Raw genomic sequence first — 21,612 nt, 5'->3', positions numbered from 1 at the left:
TTATCTATGACATCACATTTGAAACCTCTAAAATATTCAGTGTTTCTCTACTATATTGTGCATGCATAAATATAAACCTTCCTCTTTAATCAATATATCTATTAAAAAAAACGTATCAAAATCTCTTGTGTAATTTTAAAGACCAAAACATACAAAAGGACAGAAAGCGTTCATTTTTTATAATACTATGTAATGAAGTGGAAAAGTGGAAGGTCTATTATTAACATTTATATATATCAGAACAAACTTTGTTTATTACCCATTTCAACTACTAAAAATATATTTACAATAATAAGTAATAAAATACACTTAAGCAATACAGGGCCTCAAACGATCGCGTGTACAAATTTGGGTACAGACCTCTGAATTTACACGAGCTTTATTTGTGTTTATAATTAATCACTTGATGTGTTTATAATTAATCATATGTATATTTACCATCTCACAAAGCAGCGCGTTGGAATAAGTTCAGAAAAAATTTACAGGTTGTTATTTATCCGTTTTTACTTAAAATGACTACAAGACATACATTTCCGTAACGCGTAACACAAATGGACTGCATTAATGATGAGTATTAAACTTAATACGACTCTCTCTAACAGCAAAAAGAAACTGTTATACAGAAGTAAATTACAAATCAAAAGTCATCTCGCATACCGAAATTACTCTCACCGATTGGGTACAGAGCCTATTCGGGCCAATTAAGCAATGTGCTTTACCCTGGTTGCATCGAAAGTACGGACAAATAATGTATAAGAAGTAATTTCATAACAATATCAACACATGAATATTTATCAATTTCCTTACATTATCATTCTATTCAGGACTATATTCAAAATTTCGAGTCTCTAACTCAACAAGAATTTAGTTAGAAATCAATCATAATATTCCGACTTTACGGACATTTACCCAAAGCGACGTAATACAAATATAGTTAAATATATTATGTATTTACTTTATATAGCAATTACGAAAAGAATTTTAATTGGGACATTGGTTTCATAAAAAAATACTCCCAAAAGTAATAATAAAGTTTCAAGTAAATAACTCCATTTTTAACGACAAGTGAAAACAATATACCTTAATCAATGCTTAAAATTTTTATTAGTAAGATTATTTAGAATATAAACGAGGGACCAACGCACTCTCATTAATTCCTTTTCACAAAAGGTATCGCGATATCAGAAAACGGCGAAACCCTTCATGAATGTCGATGTAAGTGTACACTGGGTTATTTCTCTAAAAAATTGCCTATAAAATTTGGAAACCCTAATGAAATCGCTTTAGATATGAAAAACATTCAAAAATAGCTCTTATTGCCTTTATATAAGACAAAACATGTACAGATTTATGGCGAAACATACATTCTTTTATATAAATTAAATTTAACTTTTTAATAAAACATCAAAGAACGTCACCTTGCTGGGCGGCGATTTTTATGAATGTTCAAACGCTAAATTTATTTCATTGGTTAATTTTATGCATGAGTTTGTTAATTTAATTAAGCTGAAGTTGTTAATTTTTTGTCTATACATAAAGATGTTTTCTGGAAAATAATCAGAGACAAGTAGGCCCTGAGGTTTTAATTTCATACTGAGGTCTACAATTATAATGCTAGTGACTAATACGTTTATTATCAGCGCAAGGGGTAAGAGACTTTAATAGCAAGTTTATTTGCTTAATTGGCCTCACGACTCAGTCAAGCAAGGCACGACCCTCGTGTTTTTTGCAAAACACGCTTCCTCTAGCACCGTGAAGCATGAAATATATTGCGTAATATTATTCACTTGTTTCGCATAATATGACAGTTAGCTTTGAGAGCATGACATCAGACATTTTATTGTAAGCGACTATATTTATATGATAAATATTTAACGAGATATGTTTCGTGAGTTTGTTCGTATTTATTTTGTTTATGTATATAATTCTTTTGCCTTATTGATATTTATATACATATATTTCCTACTAAAACATTGCAATTAGATTTAACAAAAAAGCACTTATTATTTTAATGATTACTTGATATAACATTTCTGAACTATATATTACTTGGTGGTAGGGTTTTGTGCAAGCCCGTCTGGGTAGGTACCACCCACTCATCAGATATTCTACCGCCAAATAACAGTACTCTGTATTGTTGTGTTCCGGTTAGAAGGGTGAGTGAGACAGTGTAATCACAGGCACAAGGGACATAACATCTTAGTTCCCAAGATTGGTGGCGCGTAGCTGATGTAAGGAATGGTTAATATTTCTCACAGCGCTTTTGTCTATGGGCGGTGGTGACCACTTACCATCATGTGGCCCATATGCTCGTCCGCCAACTAATGCCATAAAAAACATTTATCAAAATTTATATGAAAATATGAATAAGATCAGTTACAAACACTCCAGAAATTATAAATTCGATCCTATATTTTAGATAAAAGCAATAAAATCTTGGTAAGAATTTCGTTACTGCGAAAATAAAACTCTTCGAAGGCGTTTCTCTGATTGAAGTATACAAGTGTCCTAACAAACCCTAAGTTACACAATCTCGTTACAGTTAACTGGGAAAGTTGTTACGAAACATATCGAATTAAATGTCAATCTGAACGGTAATTACACGCGCTTTCAATATAAATGGATTATCTGTCACAATTTTAAATGTCACATGTAACAAAAAAACTGTGGCCGAAATTTATGAAATGAAAAGTTTCTTTGTGGAATCTCGTTAATGATTACCAGACAACTAGATAGTTATCAATTATTTATAATAATTATGCTAATTTTATTAGCATCGAACCATTCATTTAGTGAATATATCAAACGAAATTAACCAAAGTCGACGTTAACTGCATATATCTTCGAAGTAAACTCAAATGAATTGAAGACGTCAACTTAGGACCTATCTCTTTTGAATCGAATGGTATTCTCTAAAAACGAATAGAACAAATCTATAGTTTTAATTTACGATGAAGCCTTAATCAAACGTTAGCAAGTAGTATTTTATTTTTAGATATGACTGGGTGGTCGAAGAAAATGCATAAATTAAATCGGCAGCACCATTTCGCGTGTAATTAAGTGTATTTTATTACCCTGTATCTTAATGGAAAGAATAGTTTATGGATTTAAAGCGAAAAGGCGGCAATGAGATATGTGTAAAGCAAGATTAAGCTGAGATTTTAACTTAAAAGTGATTGAAATATTTGGCGTAAAGTTAAAGTACGAACAGATTGAAGGAATGTATACTAAGTCACTTTTATCGTTATACTAATTTACTACTGCTACTACCGTCTACTAGCTTACTGGGAACATTTATCAATGTTTGGAGTTTGAACCTTATTCCACCACCCTGCAGGTTGGTGAACACACGTTTTGTAGATTTTCATTCATATCGTTTTCTTCGTCGCTCACTACGAGATGAATAAAAAGCACAATATAAGCACTTGTCAATTCTGAATCCGCATTTCTCGGTTATAATTTACGTATTCTAAACATGAGTCTACCTAAATTTTGTTACCATCAATGTGTTATTTTGTTTTTTAAACATATGTGTAAAAAACTAACACGAGATAGTTGCTAAAATTGGTGCAAAAACACAATTATATTTAGTATCGCCCATTACTTAAGATAAACATTTTTTTGCAGAAGTTAGAAGTCCAAAATTAAAATATCAAAATGGTCGATTATGATACAAATGTTTAAACATAGAGTTTAAAAGCCAAGAAAATACGACATCGCCGATACCATTAAATTGGATTTAAATATCGGATATCAGCAAACAATAGGCCATTTGCCTGAGCGTACTATCACACAGACAATGGGGTAGCGGTCATCACTAATAGAAATGTTCGCGTCTGGGTTTATGCTTAAACGTTTCCATGCTTTCAAAGTTTGAAGTAACGGAAGGCGTTTATTTTTGCAACGTAGTTACAAAAAGTATTAAAAAACGCACCAGGTGTGTTAGTTAGTTCTATATACAAAACAAATATACAATACATTATATTAATGTTGATTGCTTTTAGAATATAATTATATAATCAACTAATTGCACAAATTCAATTTTGTCGCATCCACAGCACAAGTGCAAAACTCAGAAAAAAAAAACGGATAACATTGTTTCAAAATCAGCTAAGTTTTAAAAAAGTATACAATGTTATGACAATGTTTCAAAGAGAAATGCCGCCACAAATACAATTAGTGGTATTACTCATTGTGTGTAACTTGTTTAAGTTAATATGGTGAGTGACCCAGTGTAATTGCAATCACAACCGCTAAAGCCTCTAAGATCTCATGGTTAGTAGTACATTGACATTTAAATATGTGGTTTATATTTCTTAGTGTCAGTGTGTTTAGACGAAATACCACTAATAAACAAGTACAACAATATATATATATATACCTACTTATGTAAAAGTCACATGCACTATTTAATTTATTTTTAATTAAATATCTAATAGAAATTTTATTGAAAATTTACGAAAATAAATAAAATATAAATTAATATAAAAATGTAAAATAAATATTTATCATTAGGTATGACTCAATCGTTACGATCATAATAGCGTCACTTGTCACTATATTTGTCGCATGTAGGTGTCTCGACTCGCCTTGTTTATATAGTATTTGGTAATCACGATGAATATTGCGATTAGATTAGCATCTTAAAGCACGATCATTTAACATTTCAATTTGTTTCACATTACGGAGGTACTAATTTAGTTAAATTCTTGCAATATTAAAAACAAAATGCTTTATTATTTAAATTTAAACAGTAATAAAAATACTTCGTTGGAGAAGACGGTTTTGAAACCCGTCTAGTCTCGATACATTGAAGATGAGTGTTGATTTGTTCTTGTTGCGATGTTACAACATGTGGGGCAAATGTACAAAATTGATTAACCGCTTCCTGTATTCCGTGAAATTAACGGCACAACATAAGTATCGTATTAATTAACTGGCAATTTACTAGAATGCATCGTCTATAGTCGAAACCGTTAAGCGCGTGGGCTATGTTTCCTAATACATGAATGAAGCGGTCAAAGCGGTCCGCCTACACCATTTATATCAATGAAAAGTTGTAGTATCGCCGGTGTGTCTGCAAATATGGTTACAAAATGCGTCAAACTTCTGTATTGGTTTGTGCTACTTGGTCAATGAGTCGTCTTGACTAATTTCTTTTTCTTTGTGATTTATGTGTGGGTGAATAGTAAACGTTCGAAACAATTGAAAGTGTCATTTTCCTTACTTATTCTTGGTTAACGTAATATCCACGATAAGCTTACGTTAACGATCTAATCGCAATAACATATAATGTTTGACAAACATTTACCAAACGTTTTTTTTATCATATTCTACAATAATATTAAACTATATGTAATAGTAGTTTTAATTATTAATCTGATTAAAAAGCACAAAATTTTATACTAAAATATAAAAAAATATGTATACGAAAGAATTTGTCACCAAAGTTTCTTAAAAAATGATATAATTCACCGACGACGTTCACTTGGTTGCTTACGAAACTGATGCAATTTGTTGAGTTTACCTGAAACAAAATAGCTCTTATTAATTTTGAGTAACAACATTTCTATTTGAACTGAAATATAATGATAATACTAAGGCTCTAATTATTATCGTTACGAGACGACATTACGTCGTGAAGGCTGTCATTTCAAAGCTAGTTAGCGATTCTAATTTGCTGTCTGAACTAGACACTTAAGGGGCAAATCTTGAATTAGAGTAAATAAGTTCGACAAATTACAACAATACAGTTAATGGTCAAACTAAATGTACGTTAGGATATTATCAATTGATGAGAAATAAATTACGAAAGATATAAATAAGGTATAAGAGGTGTCCAGTGATTTGGAAGTATAAGATTTAATTCTGATACAAAAAGCTAAATTGTACACTACAAGTAATGAATTAACTCAGTCGGAGGCAGTGGTAGAATTTTGTTAAAGGAAATATATATTTTACAACTATAAAACTTTATTAGAACCATAAGGAATATAAATCGGATTTGAACTCAAGCGCAAACTAGAAACACATTGACCACTTGTAAGTTTGTAACTTTCACGTGTAAGCGAATCCACCAATCACGATTCTGATCAAATGGACCAAGGTGTTAATCATTTTATTACTGTCTAGAACGCTTAACGGTACTTTGTACCTTTGGCTATATAGAACATGACTTTTATAGTACTTGATGATATTTTTGTTGAAATAAATACAGATAATAAGATTGATAACGATAGTATAAAGAACATTAGATTCAATGTTATTGCTATTATTTATGAGTTCAAAGATATTACTCATACATTATTGAGCAGTTAACATGTTCAGATACTGTGTGTAGATGCGTGTATTTACATTTACTAGCAAAAACTTTGTCTAAATTCTACAATACTTAATAAGAAGTTTAATACGACATTTTTAGATTATAAATAAATATCAAACACCGTTTTGCAGTCAGTAAATCATAAATAAAAACAATCGAACGTCGTAAAAGTTCTACATAATTGCTTTTAGGTTAGTAATTTACTTGAAAATTGTAAGCAAGTAACTGTAGTTGCTAAACGGAATTATATCATACATATGATTCCGTTTTCATTTTTAACGGAATATAAATGCGAAATAAATATATTTAAATACATTCCATAAAAAACTTTTTTATTTTTCACAATTTGAATAGTAAGAATTATAGCAATAAATATCTAAGATCACGACGTAAATAATTCTAATATTAGCTAATTTTATAGATGTCAGTTTACATCTTATCAGCTAAATAAATAAAACATAGAAATCGTTCCGATATATTGGAATAGGCCGTCAGTTAACTGTTTCTGATTTCTCGATACCCTATTGTTGAATTGATTGAAGAAATGATACTCTCTATTGATTACGTTGCTGGAGTATTTGTGATGTAGATCTGTTTTTGAAATGGATACCTTCTAAATTTCTACAATTTCCCAACTATCAGTATTCCCGTTCTTATATTGCTAAATACATCTATATATAAGTGTTATAAACCACTAATAGAAAATTTCTTTAATATTGCTTGTTATAGCAATTAAGTCACAATTCGTGACTTATTATGTATTTTGGTGCTACGCTCGAGGCCTTTAATAAAAGCATATTCTGATGAATGGTATATGATAGCTTAATATAGAGAACGTTTACAAAGTTAGGTTATATAAAATAACAATTTGTTACGAAATATGAGAAATAAAATTAGTTACTGAAAAGTTATTGATTCTAAAGATATGTTTCTTATCATTAGCACAAAAAAACGTATCAGCTGGTCTCGTTTTAAGTTCATACTATATCATCTTAAAAATATTATATATGTGCTATTTGTTTTCGTTTTACTAAATAATTTATTGCAATAGCAACATAATTTAAAGAAAGATATATGGTTTAATGGCATAAAATAATATAATACAGCAATCAAAAGTGTTTAATGAATTAATAACATCAAATTACTTTGGGATTATAGTTCTCAAAATGGCGTTCCGTCTATACGAGACGTCCGTCTATAAATGACACCGTCCGTATAATTGCTTCCGACAATGCTGTAGAACTATAATATTCTAGAGTTTACCAATTACGACAATAGATAAAGCTCATTTCATACTTGAATGCTTCAAATTTTTCCTTTTCTTACAAATACAATGCACTTTATGTTCGTTTTTATTTACATATATATCAATTTGAAGGAGAACTTTCAATCATAAAGTATTCACACCAAAGCAATGTCGTATTATAAGGTATACACGTCGTTCCTGCGTAGAATATAAATGAGCCACAGTAATTACAGGCACACGAGATGCATCTTGTGTCTTAATTAAGGCAATTTGTTTACAATGTTTTGCCCTGCAATAGCGGGATGTATATTATATTTACTTAAAATACCGGAAATTATTATTTAATCATGAGACAGCCGATAGAATAACTCAAGTAAATTTGATTATAAAGAAACATATATTACAGAAGATTTATAGGACATAATCTGTAAATGGATTGAATATTAATCAATTCATTGTTTACAAATAAATGTATGTTTTGATGAAAACGTTATAAAATATATAATAGATAACGACAGATCATAATTAAACATTGAAACTGAGATATATATCAATATAAATGAACACGAAACAAACTTAGTATCTGATCATAAGAATATTAAAGTCAAGCCGAGTAATGAGCGTATCAATCAACGAATTACATCATAGTGGGCACAGCACAGGTACGCTTACGTAATATCAATTGTTATCATTAATAATAACATGTAAGATATAACTGCTCTTGTATGATGTAAGTACCAAGATCTTTTATAGAGTACAACAATTAATTACGCTGGTTAAGTTTTTGTGGGAGTTTAAACGTTACAAGGTTTGTATTGTGTGAGATGACTTTTGGTATGTTGATTATATTTTATTTTGCTGTTAGTTAGAAGTCATTTTTAGGGTACACATGTGTCTGTATGTTTAGTAGGTATTTGAGATACTTATACCTACTTTTTCACATCATGTTATGAACTTTAAAAAATTGTAGCCCTATTTAGTTGGATAACTAAGTAATGGTTAATTTATACAATCGTGTAAAAAATATTACGTAATAATATAATTCTAAGACTAGTAAAGTCATAGACCAAAGTCGAGCAGCGAGATGAATGGAGTCCAGTGTTATTTTGTCTTCATATCAAGAATATTTATAGAAATGGGTAAATGTTCATACTTGTAAAATTATTATTTTTATAAGGGACATTTTTTTTTTAAATGAAAACATGTGATAAAGTTAAGTCTGATCAAAAATTTGATAAGGTATTGCGAAAATAATGAATACACGATACACGTATAAACGATAAGTCCTTTTAAAGAAACATTAATAGGGGATGAGTAGCTTATAAAGTTATTACTTGTTATTTGACCAACATATTAATATGACATCATCCTTAAACTGTAAAAATATTCTCATTTCAATGTAGCCGTCGATATATTATACGCGAAAATCTTAGCAATACAATTCTTTTGATTTTTCGCATCTCGCTTGCCTTTGTTTACTTTTTTAAGCAACGGATTCCGCGGTGTATTTTCGGAATCACTTTCCGATAACCATTTAAGGAATTGAATACCTCATGAATTATCCGCTCGGTAATTTCTTTTCACTTCATTGGTTTGTCGAGATTATGACTTTAGTAAAGTAGAATGATGTAATAAATAAAATCTTTGCAATGTATGGATTAAATTATTATCGTTTGATGCATGACTGATTTGAAATTTATGACATATGAGTAAGTATATTAGCTTTTGATGCGAGAAGCAAAATGACCTGGACCATATTAGGATTTGATTTAATATGTGTTTATGAAAAACTGATATACAAATCGGACTGATCATTTATTAAGATGAACGATGACACGCAAAACATAAAATGCAACTAATACCTATCTTAGCAATACTGCTAAATACACTATGAAATGAGATTTCCAATCGTGTAGAAGCGTGTGCTCGAGGACGATAATGCTCGAGCGCTTTTAGGTTTTTCGTCAACTAAATTAGTGTTTATAATTTATTTCGTGCTCAGTGCTGGCGGAAATTATCGTGAGAAAATCTGCACGTACCTGGTGATCGCACTGTATCGGAGCGTGGTAAAACAATAATTAAATACTATTACTACCTTAAAAGGAGCATTTGGTTAAAAATATATATAACTGTGAACAAATTCGCATAAAAAAAAATTGCGGATTAACAGACACAAATCTATAACTATTATTAAATAATATAATTTAATAATTCAAATTATTTAATAATAAAATAAAATAAAAATTTAGTTTTAAATACCACCAACGACATATCCGGTATAAAACATGATGACTCATGGATTGCAAAGACCACTTATTTTAACAGAAACTTTTCAACCTTTGATTTCTACGCGTCTTGAATTTAGAGCAAGTCCGTGAAGTTCCCAAATATCACATGCAATGAATAACGCATCAAACAATGTAGCTACACTTAAAATAAATCCTAATACAAATTCCAATTTTGTTGATACTCGGAAATACAACAACATACTAAAATGTTATCTAAATTTAACGGAATTACTTGAGCATATCGGGGGTTTATTAAAATATAGTTACAATTAGGATATTCATGTATAAGGTAATAATTATTATTTGATATGTATGTTACATAGAACCTACTTGGAACTTCCATTTTATTAAATTTTTAGGATTACTTCAAATGTAAAATATATGCAAATTATCAACAGAAGGTATATGGCAAAAAATATATACAGATGTAAAAATTGGAATACGTTTAAATTTTGGTTACTTAATGAGTATTATACATTTTAAACATAGGAAAATTAATTCACACAGGCACACAGAAAATGTTCCTCCATTGACTTAGGTTCCGACAATATTTGCAGCATTCCCACGGCCGGTAAAATCTTGGCTATCGCATTCAACGGTCAATCTAATTAACTTGCTCACAATTAAATCCCGTCGCGCTGATTTAATGGTTGATCAACGTTGAACAGTGAATTGATCATGTGAAACTCGGTTAGCCGTAGCAAGTTTTCATTTGGCATTTGAATCGGCTAGTGTCTTTTTCATTCTGTCCCTTTCACTGGCGTTGTTTTATATTATAAAATTATACGTACAATTATATTTACTAATGATTTTAATATAATTTCGTTCAGCGCTGAGTTCTCAATATGATGTATGAAGTGCCCAAGTATTATTCGTTAGGATTTTATCACGGGATCAGTGCATAACAATTTCTAAACTATTTTTACCTTGAACCTTATTACTATGATATCTTCAATTACGACGTACCTTGTTATGGACGTGTTATGCACTCACAGATTCAATTAATCTTAATCATAGATACAAAAGAAATATATTTTTGAATAGACTTCAATCTAATTACATAAATAACAAAGGTCGCCGTGTTAATTACTAAAATTATATTTCATATGAATGATAATTATAATCATCGAGGCATTAAGAATGTTTCGGAAGTCATAAAATTGGTAAACCGTGAAGTATCACATGAGAGTTCCGTTTTTATCCCATGATTAGTATCAGTAGGTATGTTTTATAATTTATATTTCGGTTTGATATATATCCGTGGGCTATTTAGTAAAAATCAGTAAATTTTATCTTTTTTAAATTATCTTACTATAAGGCCTTTTGATAAGTAATTAAGAGTATTTTCAGACAAATCGACTAAGCTTTAATTAGTATAAGATTACTTAATAGTACCTGTGATGAATATATGAACAAATGAAATACCGTTAAAAGTTAAAGAAAACATTACATCTGTAAAGAGAAAAAGTATAACAATACTATATAATTTATCGCTATGGGTTAAAAAATGGTATGGTAAAGATTCAATAGTAATAATTTAAAAAAAGAATCCAAATAATCTTTTACTTTTTTCCTCACTTTACGGCTTACATCTCCTTCATTTATAAATAATATGGCCTTTTTTGAGAGGAGTAGATCAAGAAACAGGAAATTATTTGAACGATACGAATATTAATTTCAACTTATGTTGTAGGAGTTCCTACTGTGCCCTAATGCATAACTCTTGTTAAGTGCATAATTGAACATAACACGAGTATATTATAGCAATAAAAATAACAGTTTATGTTCCTGAGTTATAATTGCTTTATGACCTCTTTTAGCTTACACATAAACTTACATGATGTTAAGAACTATAGAATGATAAAATATTTTATATTGGTAAACGTTTGGATTGAATTATAGAATAAAATTTATATTCTATACTGGTAGTATTTTATTAAATCGAGTCGCAAAGTTTTAAATACATGTACAAAAATCCAGGTACTAAAATACGTTATAGAGAATGCCAAAGAAGCACGGTACGCAATTATTACTCTTATTTCTCAGATAATAAGATCGTCAGTGCAAATACCTGTTCATGCATGCTTGATAAAGATTGCATCAATGTGATCATAAGCTACTTTATTATCTTGCCCTAAAATAAATAACTACAGGAAGTTAAACATCAAAGTACGATAAGGTATTTCGATTGATACGATGCCGAGAAATTTGTACTATAGACTGTTTATGGTAAATATGACATGACGCATAGATATGTAACATGAGATTTAAGTGAAAATTGTTATATAAACAATTTATGTCAAAAGTTATTATACAGATTATGTACAAAATTTATTTATGTACAATTACAACACAATAAAGTAAATCTCGTTAATTTGAACGCTATATATATTAACTATCAAATCGAGCAACAAATACTGAAAATACTATGACTACAATATAAATATCAAATATGATGTATGAATCTGCTATTTTAAAATCATATTATTTTCGATTTAACATATGAATGTTAAATCGAAAATAGTATGTATGTCCTCAACCTGTACAATTTTGCTCCTGAAATTTTGCAACACTGTTTAAGGTAACCATACTTTTTAGAAAATATCTCGATGTTATTGACTTTCAAATATTAAATATTTCATGTTTCGTAAACATGTAAAAATATCATTTTGAGACATAAAAAGAATATTGAAAAAATTACGCTCTATATTTACTTGACGTAGGAAATTCGACGAACGAATGAATGATATGAGATTATAACATCCGTAGTAATAATAATAAAACAGGAGACTGATTCGGTTTAAAAGACCATAGAAAATGGAATGACGAATAAGCAAAGTACAATTATGTTAATAGTTAAACCTCAGGCAGTTTCAAAGTAAAAGATTCCTATTTAGATAGAACTTTACGCAATAAGTCGGTGAAAGCAAAGCAAAATGAAGGGTTTGAGATGCTTAATACTTTATACTTATTACTGAATTTCTCTACTAAAGGTCTGGGAAAATAATTTATTTTGAATAACGATAAAGTCCTTTCACACGAATGCTAGATCGTGGGGAGGCAATGAAATTGGATATCATGCTTGTTAGGAATAATGAAGACACCTTGTATTGAGCACGTGAGCTTTACAGCATAGTTCTTCTACTTTCGAATTTTCCTTAACGTGTACTAAGTATTCGCATGGTCAAGTCTATCAAATTTATGAGACAATTTCACGAGTAAGTTTCTAAATATAGATCTTAATATTATATAACAGAGTAAGAGCAATAAATACGAGAACTTATTGCCGACGCGATGACTTTTGTAGGTCAGTGATTCGATTACTTCTTCTTTTGAATAGGCATCTTACTCTGCTTCCGCTGCTGGAGTGATCTGCAGTGTGAAAGCGCCATTCTATTACTCGTTAACGGTGCATACGTTCAAATGCAATGTCGGCAGTCAATTTATTACGCAAAGGTATCGCTAGTTCATCTGGTATTGCTATTGGAAGTACAAATGGGGGCTTGAGAGACGATCCATTGTAGGTACCAGTTTCAAATACAATGGTTACTTTGATGATACCGTAGGAATGAAACTTCATCAGTACAAGCTATATAAATTGTATTGAGCAATAAGTTTCGAATTCGAATACTTTTTTATGATCATGTTAGGTACATGATAATAAAAACTGTAAAAGCTATTCGTATATTCATATACATATGATAAAATGAAACAACAGCGTTATCCAATTTCACTTTCCAAAATAATTCAAAATCTTCTAATAGTTGCCGCTTTTTAAGTATCAAAATAAAATTTAAATGAGAAAAACAGATCTTATTAAGAACTCATAAATAACAAAATCAAGTTTATCTTACTTTACTTTTCACTTTAGAGTGTGATTTTGGACTTAATCGGATGGCATAATTTCTTTTTGATCACGTTTGAGGTCAAATCGTGAATGACACCGCCAATAAAATCTATGAAGAGGCTTGTTGAAAACGAATTTATTAGCAACAATATGACATTTTAATTGCCAGAAATGAAATATTGGGTGATCACCAATCAATATCTTCAAATTCTTCAAGATGACTAACAGAAATCAAATTATTAATTTATTCTTTAAAGTTAAAATTGTTGAAAGTATTTATTCAAAGACATTTTCCATGTACAATTACGACAAAAATATTTAAATAAAATACTTATATAATAAATCGTTAAAATAAAGATATCTTTTCTATTTATGAAATATTTATTTATATATTATGATCTACCAATACAATTTTAGAAAACTTTGTGCGTTAGATAGCCCATTTAATATAAAGAAGCAAAATTCGACGCAGTTGTAATCAACCGGAGCAGCTAGTGCTGTAATAAACCCACTGTTATTTGACACATGTGTGGAAAGATATAATTTAGCTACCGTTATTAAAAATATTGTTAATGATCTCGTTTATTACAAAAATAATATGTGCAAGATATTAAGTTTCGTGTTTAATATAATCATATGTTACGCCTACGACTAAATCTCTCGGTGGCCTTATAAGTCCAAGTCAAAAAAGCCACGTTTAATTTCCTTAACATGCTTTAGCCGAATAAGGAGGAATTGCAAAAGCTATATAGAAAAACTATCTGTTCTTGTGATTTAATTCAATACGCTTTGTAATATAATAATAAATATATATTTTTTGTTATTACTAAGTAGACTATAGATTATAGATTTTCGATTAAGATACACGTGTTCTAACCACTGGGTCATCTCGCATAAAAGTTGAAAACAAATTCTTGGTAAAACGATTCTTTTACTTGTTTCGAAGAAATGAGCCCCTTAGCTCGAAACCTATAATGTCAGAGGTTTTTTACGTAACACATCATTATGTTCAACTTTCCCGATACGAAAAAATCAATGACCTTTAAATATTGAACGTTACGTCATAAAATCGAGTGACAATTTGGTTTTGTATGGTAAAATATGATATAGTTTCGTCACCTTCGCAGTATACTTGTTCAGTTGCATCATGTAAGTACTTTCAGTTTTCAACTTGAATTTATCAATTTGCGTCGCGTTATTATTATTTTTTGCGATATTTGTAAAATTGATTTAATTTTAATGAGCATATTTTTTGGGGGGTTCCACTTTATTGCTATTAAGTACCAGCTTTAGGATTTCGAAAAATTACGTGACAAACTTAACTAGAAGACACTTAAGAACAGCTGGATTTTAATATAGCTGTGTTTTGATCTATGGTATAAATCGAAATGTATACTAAATCGTTCAAGTAGAATTATAAATAACTTTTTAAGTAAATACTTTTCTAACTATTCAATAGTTTTTTCTAACTATTTCATAGAATAAAAAACCGCAGATTTATCTTTGCAGTAAAATTTATAACCTATGTACATAGATCTATTCCACTACAGCAGTAAATAACACAGTACTCATTTCATAAATTATTAATAGAGAGATCAGAAGAAACAAAATTAAGTTTCATTAATCCTTACTAAATGCGAACCCTTCGATAGACAATCAATGGTTAATTGTCTTCTCCATAAATCTCTAAAGTACAGAACTTATAGCTAAGCAAATTGCTGTATATATGCTATGGAAAACGAGACTCTACACATATAAACACAAGAACGTTTTTATCATGATGAAAAATTTAATAATAAGACAAGAGCTAGCTTTTCGATCTTTGTCCGAAGTTTAATCATAATTAATCCTCAAATTATTATGTATCTTGGACTATGTTGGAAATGTTTTATAGGACGAAATTTCTCTAGCCCACGTTTTCAAGAACCATTATTTTCTTCCACAATTTTATATTATTTTTGTCTAAAGTTGTATTAGAAATTGAAAAAGCTTAGTATTCTTTAAATTAATTCAATTTAAGATCAACAAAAGCGACAATTGTAAAATCAATTTCAATGTTAAATGTAAAAAAAGAATTCGAACGGTATAAAATAAAAGATTTTAGAAATAATCAATTCTATTCTGAGGATGATAAAAGTAACAACAGAATCGAAACCATTTCAATTAGCGTGGGATCCGACTGCTATCACCAAGATATTTAATTTCGTCTGTGGAGCGACAGATGGCATAATGGTTCAAACGTTTGCATGCTATTTGAATATTTATTATTATGCGTTAAAGTTCAATTTTGTTTGTCGTATCGATTTTTGAAACTGCTGGTCTTTTTATGGAGTCCTTTTTTATACCATTAACAGGTAGTGATTCTTGTGATGCAACCAGTATATCTGGACCCTATTGAAAATTTTCTGCGTTTTTAAAGTTGATTTTTGTAGTCGCATATACCTATATTATTGGATTAGGAATATAATTATTTAACCTATTTCAATAAGTTTCGTTTTCAATTTCACTAGCATATTTTTATATGACGTCGTAGTTGTTTGTGTCTTGTTGTACACAGGTGTTTTTAGTGTTAAATGAAATTATATAAATTTATTATTAGTTTTCTTATACATGTTTTTAAATGAAAATTAGCAGCGTTTTATATGCGATGGTAGTAAGAGTACGAATTGCATCCACTAAAAGATAATATCAATGAAGGATCAGGAACACTGGTTTATAATGGTAAAAAATATTTCGTATCTTTCTTGGCCTCGATTTTTGTTTCATTTAATACTACACGAGTGAGCAAGATAGAAGGATCATTCGACACCCACGTATATGATCTTGCATCCCGCTGTTTGTTAATGATTTTGTTTTAATTATTAATATTAATGTATTCAAAATATTTTTTATAATCATTAAATATATGAAACCAACAATCGGTAACATTAAATGACAAACATGCTTTGATGAGTGTCAACTTTGAATGATAATTAGAAATGTGTAATCATAAAACTAATTACCAGATGTATACTCTTATATAATCTTAACCGATGTCTTGTTTCAATGTTCATGACCGTTGTTTAAGACACGCTTGATGATTGAATTGACATTGTCCGTTCATTTATTCTATATATTGTTGTAGTGTAGTAATTGGATACGTAATATTAACATTTGAAGGCGTTTTTATTTCACATTTAATTGTAAAATGAGCAACTAATGTATTTTCATGTTTCTTTTTATTAGTCTCGTGTAACATTTTACGTGAAATTGATACGATAGTAAGGTAATGTTTAGAAGTATAAAACATAAGGACAGAAAGAAGATCTAGAAGTATTTTAACGGCCAAAAAAGACATATTGAAGAGAATCCATAAAAAGATCGAGCAATAGCGATCGATAAAGGAGCAAAAAACTCCGAAACGCGAACTCAAACACCTGTCTCCAACGTTCGAACCGACCCTTCTCTTATTGACCCTTTACATATAAGTTGCGTGTACACAAAAAATATGTTCTTGTATATTAGGTACAACAATTTTAACCGTCTATAGTTAGACTTTCGATCAATGAAGTTGGGTTTCATAACCATGTTATTGAAACGAGACGATATAATATGTACATATTATATTAATACCTAGGTAAATATAAAGTAATTTTAATTTAATAGTTTTAGGTGCGGCTTTTACATGACTACATTCAAACAGAAATACTAAGTATTACATATATTTTCATAATATTTCTGAAATTAAGTATATGTACGTTTATTTTTCCCCGAAATCGCATAATAGATTTAAACATTTTATTAAATTTTAATTATCTATCGTATCAATGTGATATGACTTTTTGACGTCCCATAAATTACTTCATCAGAAACAAGATTTCTATACAACACATCTGAGTTTAGGTTCGTTGAACTACACGCTAATTTAGCGAGCAAACCACCACGTCCAGGTGTGTAATTACACCATTTATAGTTTCTAGTGTTAATTGTTGTGTTATACCGGTTTCTTGTTCTCATATTAAACCTAAATCCTTGTTTGGAAACGAAAAGGTAATTTTGAGTTGTTCCTTCGCCTTATGAGAATATTTACTACTAAAAGTTTCTTGTCGGCTTTTCTATTTAAATTAACAGTGTCAGTAATGTTCATTAAACTTGAACAGTCATTTTACGTCATCAATTTAACTATTTTATTACCTCAGCAACGTAAAAAAATTAAAACTTATTGTCACTTATAATAATCAGAGACTCTTTTTGACTTTAAATGTTCTTCATGTAATGTTCTCTAAACTTCCTTATATTGACAAAGTCGAATTCAGTGAATATAAGATTAGCAAAAACAACAATAGCTAAATGATCACATCTATTCAATACGCATGAAGCCACTTGTATATTTATGTACATTATATGTTCCACGAAACGGTGTTCAAAAAGCATAGTCAATATTAGGGAAACAATTAGTGACTTTTCCATTTTAAACTTCGGGTTGTATTTGTATTTGTTTAGGTGCCCTGTCTTCATTTGCTTCCCTAATTCACCTTAAAACAATAATACTCTGATAGAGAAAATCCTGTACCACAAAGATTTGTTCTTATTCTATTTTTAAATGAAATTCTCTTATTTATTTAACACAAGTTTATATTGGACACTATAGTTGGATTTTTTGTTTAATTGATTTTAATTAATTTTGAACATAAAGCGCCTTTTCGACTTATTCTTTAATCACGTTCTTTATATTAAATACTCAATGTAATAAAAGAGAATCGTTGTACAATCAAAACAAATAAATTCAGAGTAAGCATGATCACGAAACCTTGAAAAAAGTCCATGTGCTAAATTCAAAGACACATCTTTATGTAAAATCTAGCAATCGTATTGATGTCAGCCTGTGCCAAGTAACCTTATAAACGATTATTAATTTGTTTCATAGATATAGATCTGCATTCTTAATATCAACATTTTACATTAATTGTTTTAAGTACATTATATTTTTTGTTGTTACAGGTTAAGTCAGTATAGGATACCAGTACTTGTACTGCTTTCACAATTAGATAATGCTGATTATAAAATATTCTGTTTACATTTTACGGTTGCATCAGAATTATCTACATCTTTACTCTCATGGCATTAAACATACTATCGATCGCTTTATCGAAACCGAGCATGATCGTAAAGTTACTTTTCATCGAGCCGCTATTTTAATTACTTTTAACATTTGGAATTTTTATACCCCAGTCCTTTGCTAAAATATGCACCGCCCGCATTGTATCATGGGGTTAATGATCTATCCATCCTGTCTATGACCTTTGCATTAATTATAAAAATACCTATGATCTTAATCAAAATCTCATTGATAGACCCAAATATTTATTTTTTTGTTTTTATATAAGTATCTAACATTTGGGACTTAGATCTTAGATTTAAGGTTATATTAAAATGAATCTCTTTAGATTGTAAGTATTTCAAATTGCATGTATTAATATATTTCATAAATATTATTTAATTAACGCCTATTCAGTACATTTATTAGTAGCGTTTGGTATCATGTATGTCTTATGTTTTGAATTGTATTATGTTTAAAAATATTGAGAGTTCGATAAAATTAACGAAACGTTATCGTGTACGGAATTAACTCAAACGATTTTCGGTAGTTTAAACTATGGAACTCTTCATCAGTCTCACCTCATTACCCTTCAAAAATCACAAAGGGTAAGTGCTGAATACGTTTACAACGGATCCTTGCAAGTTAATCAGCCGACCACACAAGAGGTTCGCGCCTTTGTCCTATTAAAAAGGGTTATCAAAAAATATAATGTATAAAATGTTTAACGCAATAAAGACCTTGAAATAAGAAGATTAATATGTTAAATATGTTTTAATAATTTAATGATGATTTTAGATTATTATTTGAAGTAACTACGATAACGTATGAAATAAAAATCATAATACATTGAAATGTATTATAAAATATGTTTGATATTGTAGGCTTTGTTAAATAACAATTGCAATATAACAATATCATTAAATAGTAACTATGTTTTCAACGTCGATACATAAATTATACTCCTTAAATGTTAAAGCTAGATTGAATATTCCAATAGTGAACATAATAATCATGGACGTTATCTATGACATGAACATACAAAGATATTGAAATATTGACATAGTTATAGGAGTAGAGGCTACACGGTCGTGCGTACTTGAATGTTGAGTCTAACAAAAATAAAAAATACTTGAACAAATAACCAGCCACTTCCAATTCGAAGTCGGCCGTCTAACATTACGATACGAAACCGACAATGAAGTTTCTCTTCTAGTAAAACCACTTTTATGACAGGTAGCGTAATCTGAACCATTAAATGAATCAAAGAAAACTACTTTTGTGTTACTATCAAAATATCCTCTTAAATCCCATTTGATGTAAGTGAAAGCTTGAAAACGTTTAGCTCGGGATTATGACTCGAATTACGGCAATTTAACCGTATTTTATCCGGCTTTACTTGATCAAATACGTTATTATTTTTATTACCTTATAAAATTGGAAAGCCTTACAAAAGGTCGTCAGGTGTATTCGAATGAACAAACTGTTTTAAAACAACAATTCAATACATATAAAATATTACGTAATTATACAATATTTAATTTAAGTACAACAGCAAAAATCTGTTGGTATTAAAATACTTGTATCAAAGTCATGCACGTTTTGCACAAAATAATAATAAATATTATGCATTCAATCATGATAAGCGACATCAAAAACAGGTTTATACTATCCTTGAATAGTCTGCAAAGCATTCTACTCAGCGAATGCTAAAAAAAGGTAATAAACATTTAAAAGGCGTGAAATTGTACAAATTTAGTTGTAAAATGAACATATAACAGGATCAAGTTGCTCATAATACTTGCAAAACATAAATAAAAACAAGTAAATATACTATATTTAGACGCTGTCTACAAAAAACTCGGATTTAGGAAATAACTTACAGTTATTTCCTAAGAGATTCTGAATATAAATGGATATTTTAGTACGTATGTATTTTTTTAGTTTCACATTATTTATGTGAATTTTGTCTATGCATTAGTTCACAATAATGAATTAAATTGCCAATAAATAAATAAAAGGAATCTATAAAGATTTTAGTAGCTATAAAAATATCTACACACGCAATGGTACGTCTCAATACTCTTAAGGTCATTAACGAGTCCAGACAAACGAGATAGCACCATTTAGATTGTTTATATCATGTATTTAGGTCATCATGTCGTCAGCAGATTTGAAGATTAGGTTTAGTAATAAATAATTTTTGAATAAACTACTTTAAAAAAAGCAAATTTACAAGGATTCACTTAGTGTACGACATGTTTTATTAAATAATCTTGTAAACAAATAGTGTATTAGTATTGTATTATTATTTTGTCGAAAATTTTCCACTTCAATTTTTGACGTTTGCCTTGATCGATCGAGGTTTGTATTCTTAATGGTTTAAATCTATTTTTTTATATAATAATATACATTTTGAGGTTATTGTTAATAGTGCAGCGCATACCGCATAGGCAGACGAACCCACACAGTTACAATATAATGACTCCATCTCAACTATTCTAAAGCTTTGCATTAGACAGAGACAAAAGTACTGGTCCTTTTTAGCCTCTGGGCAATGCAAGAAGATTGCTAGTTTTACTTTTTATATAAATATTCTTTGCTTTTTCTTTAGAGGTAACTTTGTTTGAGTAAGTTTAATAGAAAATGTTGTGTATTCGGTGTCCCATTTTTGTACGGCTGAGTCAGAATATAAAAAATCTTTAAGATTACTCATTGTTTCACTCCTCCGCTTTTCAATAATAAAAAGCATGACATGAAATGTTATGAAATTCCTGTAGAGTAATGAAAATCAATGGAAATATTTAATTTTAATCTTATAGTGTTAAAAAT

General features: G+C 29.5%; 1 protein-coding gene across 4 annotated transcripts in view; it reads right to left on the bottom strand.

The window, feature by feature from the left end:
• Positions 1 to 21,612, bottom strand: part of LOC125067109 (protein TANC2) — a 204,708-nt gene that overhangs the window by 107,231 nt on the left and 75,865 nt on the right. The window lies entirely within an intron of this gene.

This window comes from Vanessa atalanta, chromosome 10 (assembly GCF_905147765.1).
Source record: "Vanessa atalanta chromosome 10, ilVanAtal1.2, whole genome shotgun sequence".
Classification (NCBI taxonomy): Eukaryota; Metazoa; Arthropoda; class Insecta; order Lepidoptera; family Nymphalidae; genus Vanessa; species Vanessa atalanta.
Note: the sequence above shows the minus strand (reverse complement) of the source record. Positions and strands in the feature narration are given on the sequence as shown.